This window comes from Pseudorasbora parva, chromosome 19, assembly GCF_024679245.1.
Source record: "Pseudorasbora parva isolate DD20220531a chromosome 19, ASM2467924v1, whole genome shotgun sequence".
Lineage (NCBI taxonomy): Eukaryota > Metazoa > Chordata > Actinopteri > Cypriniformes > Gobionidae > Pseudorasbora > Pseudorasbora parva.
This window is the reverse complement of record NC_090190.1, coordinates 19,948,495-19,953,947: the sequence shown is the minus strand read 5'-3', so window position 1 is coordinate 19,953,947 and position 5,453 is coordinate 19,948,495.

The window sequence follows — 5,453 nt, the reverse complement described above, 5'->3', positions numbered from 1 at the left end:
GTCACATGATTCTCCAGAAATCATTCTAATATGCTTATTTGCTGCTCAAGAAAAAAATCGTATTATTATCAGTATGAAACTTAATATTTCACATTGATAATATTTTTTTGCTTTAGGAACAAGCGACTGGGCACATGTGCTGTATAGCAATAAAATGTACAGCACACTTTTATGCATGCTGCGTGGGCTTTAATGTTGCATTTTAGACAATAAAGACAATGAGATATTAAAGGATTTTCCAGCAAAATCAAACAAGCGGTAATGAGTTTATACCTCTAATATTATATTATATTAAATTAATTATGTTTATATTTATGAATGTTAATCACATTCCATTCCCTTGTTCTATTAATATGTATAGACCGAATTAAGAATCAACTTGAAGAAAAAAAAGAAAAGAAAAAAAGAATTTCAAAAACAAGCCTTTAGGCTATATAGGTATAATGTAATGACTACTCATTTATATATTTAAAGAGTATATATTTGGTATCTTCATAATCATAAAATGGCCCTGATATGTCACTAGACATTAAGAAATCATGTTAATTTCAAATACAAATCACTGAAAACTGTAGTCCGGCCAGGGTATTGTCATTTAAAAGTTGTTGTTGCAGCCCTCAACTGATGTTGCTGTTGACATGTTGTGTTTTGGCCTGAAGCTCCGCCCTCCACCTATCAACCAATCACAAAGTCAGTAGTGTTTCAGCATCACGGTTGCCAGCTCTCTAGTTACCACAGCCGCAGCCACAAACGTTCCTACAGGATCCTGCAGCCTATCTGGCAACCTCGAGTCAGGGGAGGAGGAGGAGAGGGGATACACCGCTCTACAGTCATTTGAAAGTGATTGCAGTACCAGTTTTGGCCACAATCTTACATACACTTCCTTTAACCTCTCAAAATATGCATAAAAATCGAGCATTCATCAGAGTGTTCCAAGACCTTAGGATTTTTTTTGCACTTTAACTTGGAATACACAAAATATGGATGGATTCGAGAAGTTTAAGTGGTTGTGAAAAAATACTAATAAAACATACCCCATAGGAATGAATGGAAAATGGGGATTTTTTTTTATTTGTCAAAAAAATATATACAAATTCTGGAACAATCCAGAATAAACACACACCCACATACAAATTGAGGCATGGGACTATAGAATATCCCCATGCAGAACACTCTCACACACATGCACATGCACATGTTGTACACACACACACACACACACACACACACGCCTAATTCCCATTCAAATTAATGGTGGTCATTTTTATTTTTTAGAAAAATCAATCCAACAATGCAGACTGCACACAGATATGAGGTGGTTCAGTTTCAATACAGAACCTTCACAGCACTTCACAATGGTTGCTAAGCAGCTTTCCAATAAGTCTGAATGTTTTAAAGTCACCATGAAACTTGTGATAGTCTTTTCTTCCCGACTGTGACATATCAGAGTTAAGTAGCTTCTCGAACAAGAAAAAAAGGTTGAGAGGATCACTGTCAAGTTCAACGGCCTTTAATTTATGTAATCATTTGTTTCACTCCCCTGTGCATATTTTCCCCTCTAGCACAAGCGAAGAAAAATATTTTGCCGCTCAGTCCAACAGAGGGGGCTGTGTTCCAGTGGGAAAGCAATGTCACTGCATACCCTTTATTAAGTTGAGGTTTGTATCCAAAACAAAAACTGTAAAACTATGTTCATCTTGCTGGTTTATTTGGCAAGTTACAGATATTTTTTCCTCATTATTAGCTTAGGAAAGCATCCTGGAATCATACCAGTCTTGGCACAAATGACTAAGGTTGAGGGAAAATGCAGTGCCAAAACTTCTGAATTCAGCTGTGGAAAGTCAAATTATTATTAGAACAGAATACACAGTATGTACAAGCCCTTCTGTCTTTCTCATACCTTAATTCTAAAACTTTTCCAAAATTGCTGCATGTGAACTTTTGGATTTGTTGCTCTGCAGAGGCTTTTCCATCCGTGACGTGCTTGTTGAGCAATAATCAGATCAAATCATGATTGTATTATCTCAGAAAGTGTGCCAGCTTGGCACATGCCCTGCATATTATACAAGTTGCACAAGATTATACAAGTTGCTTGGATCAGCGCTTGAATCATGACGTTAACTGCTCGTGTTTTTAAAGCGCACAGCAATTTCACATTTGAGATATGACTGTTATATAGTATGTTGTAGAACAAAACTTCATGTCAGGTGAACCACAGACATTAATTAGTAAAAAATCCAAAAACCCGTCCAAATTTCCTGAGGGTGGACATCAAATTAGCATTATGAGTTAGACTAGAATTTAATGAATGCAAAGCAGCTATTAAAGCTCCCTGTTGTACTTGTGCACTCTCTTTTCTCACATTGAGTGGAGCAGGAAGCACGTTAATCAAGTTGTTGAGTGTAATTCTCTTGTGAATATGATTACTATAAATATTATTTATTATCTTATATTTACTCATTTTATTTAGCATGTTGAGGTGAGGTCACATTAACCATCACTTGAAATTTCGTGATTCCTCAAGGAGTTCATGCAACACACCCCCTTTCAAGGCCCAGAAATGTAGTAAAGACATCATTAAAGTAATCCATGGGACTCCAGTGATTTAACCTTCAATTTTTATGAAGTGATGCGAGTCAGGATCTTGATCTCGACTGACTGCTCAAAGGTAGCTCTCAGTAGGGTCATTAAGACCAGAGAGAAGTTCCAAGAGGGGATGAGGTGAGGTATGGGAGGATTGAACCTCCTCGCACCTTTCAGGAACCTGATGGCCAGGTCATGCTTTCCCACAGTCTTACCTTCTGCATCATGATGTGTGGCAATAGTGGCAACTAAGAGTGCTCCGATCAGGATTTTTAGGAACTGATCGTCGATCAGAGGAAGCGGTATCTGCCGATACCAATCGCTGATAGTACCGACCTATTTGAAGCCTTCTTTTTATAATTTATAATTATTTATTGGGATGCTCCAATCAGGATTTTTTTACAGACATTAATTTAGGGCTGGAATTTAATTTTTGAAAATTAGGGGAATCTTTTATGAGGTGACTTAGGTGAGGGGAAGTAAACAGTCAGCAATAAAATAAGAACAAATATACAATTTACAAGCAGTAGCACAAATAAATAAAATAGAATAAAGATAGAAAAAACATTAACGGGGAACTCATGAGCCGGATGGACTGGGTTTCCAAGGGCCGAATTTTAGCCCCAGTCCATGCCTGCTGGTTGCCATGTTGCCCCTCCATCTTGAAAGTACATTAGCCAAAGCGGGACATACCCATGAATTCAAGTTTCTCCTTTCAACACTCGATGGCACCGTGTCGAATGTGAAGAGGGGGACTGCCATGTTAATCTTGGACTAAATCGGCCACCGTAGGAGTTAAAGGAGGAACAGAAACTAAAATTCACTGGATGGATGGGGGAAAATATCACACAGTGTAGCTTTAATATAATGTATGCATTAAACAACAATCAGCATGGTAAGATGGCTAGCTTGTCTAAGATTATTTGGGAGTAAAATAATCTGCTGTGAACCACAGCTTACTTCAGCAGACATGTGTTTTTTTTTTCATGTAGGTCTAACAGTAGTATTGAGGTTAGAAATACTAAATGAATGTATTAAGGAATCAAATGTTAAATAATACTGGATGATCTTCCCTGAATAAATTAAATACAGATGGATTCTTACAATTAAGTCATTTAAGAGCAGTGTGTTACGTGCAGATGTCACACTGCTGAAGAGTCCAAGACTTCCAAAAACTCAAAGGAACTTTATTTACAATCAACTAGACTCTACATGAAACATCTAACACTTTATCAAAACGCAGTCAACATCAAGAACCATCTAGGGAACTAACAACAAGACCGGATGAAGACATGGTGAAAACTAGGAACTTAAATACAAACACTGATGACAGACTAATGAGGGGGAACAGGTGACAGATGACACGACACAGCTGACAATACCAAACTAATGAGGGAACAGAAAAGTGGCGGGAAAAATAACAAAGGAACATGTGACCCAGACAAAAACCTAACATAACAAGACAGAACTGTGAGTGTGATTAATTGTAATAAAACAGCAAAGGACAAAACATTTATGGATGTCATATTGCGCCGCGCCCCTGAGAAAGCAGGTCTTTCAGGAGGGGCTGTTGTGAGGAGCATTAGTTCTTGAAACCAGATCCGGGTGGGCCAGAACGGCACAATATATGATTTCTGACATGTAAGGTTGCCAAAATAATAATCATACACTGTTTGTTTATATGCCAGAGGAGAAATAGCACCCTGACTGAGCCTGGTTTCTCCTAAGGTTTATTTTTCTCCATCATGTCCTGATGGAGTTTTGGTTCCTTGCCACTGTCGCCTTTGGCTTGGCTTGCTCAGTTGGGGACACTAACATTTTGATCTAAGTTTTCAACTAAATAGCCAAAAAAAAAAAAAAAAAAAAAAATGATTAGGTCTTAATTAATTCTATAAACTTTAATACTGATCTACCAACATTATGATCAATTAAAATAAGCTGATAATATCACTGTTTTCTGACTGTACATTTTTTCCTGTTTAACACTGTGAAGCTGCATTGAAACAATCGTCATTGTAAAAGCGCTATATACTGTAAATAAAGTTGACCTGACAAATTTATCAGTCACTGACATAACGTTGAACGTGACTGACTGATAGGGAACTAAATTTAACAAGCTTATCAACTTAAATGAGAAGGTAAGAGAAAGTAATCTCTTCCAAGTAGTGTAAAATGTCCTACATTGCTAGATTGTAATTGGTTTAACTGAAAATAAACAGTATCCGGACCAAAAGCAGATGAGATTAAAATGCTCTGCTCTAGGGCATAACCGCAACCATCAGAAAAAGAGCTCATGGTGGGATGTAAACCTGGGATTTCCTGTTCATGCGGTGCGCTCATGCTCCATACCCAAAAGATCTATCTTCAGAAGCCAATGCTATATCAATTAGGGCCATGCCCATTCATCTATTATTCACTTTCTCCATGCTGTTCTGACATCCTCTTTTCCATGGCCAATTAGCCAAAACACAGTTCCAATACATCACAGATTCTTCTCTCTCTGACTGTTGTGCTATGGTCTATAAGCTCAGCAGAAACGTCACGGCCTTGTCCAGGGAAAGAATAGTTAATTAGACCTTCTGCTGTAGAGAGGTGGTTTGGCACAGCTAGTCGGGGAGAAACAGAGTAGAGGGAGGAAAATGTTAAATCAGCTCTAGACATTATGTTATGGTGCTGTCGAGGCTTTGTACTTTGAAGTATGATTGCTATTCTCACATCCGTTAATGGAGCTTTCCAGCATATAGTCAGGCTCAAACAGTGTTGGCATTTTTGTTTTGTGTTTGTCCATGTAGGAAATGTACTTCTGCCCCATCTTTCTTTGCTAAGGAATTTGTTTCATAAAATGTTTTGTGTTGTACTTGCAACAAAAA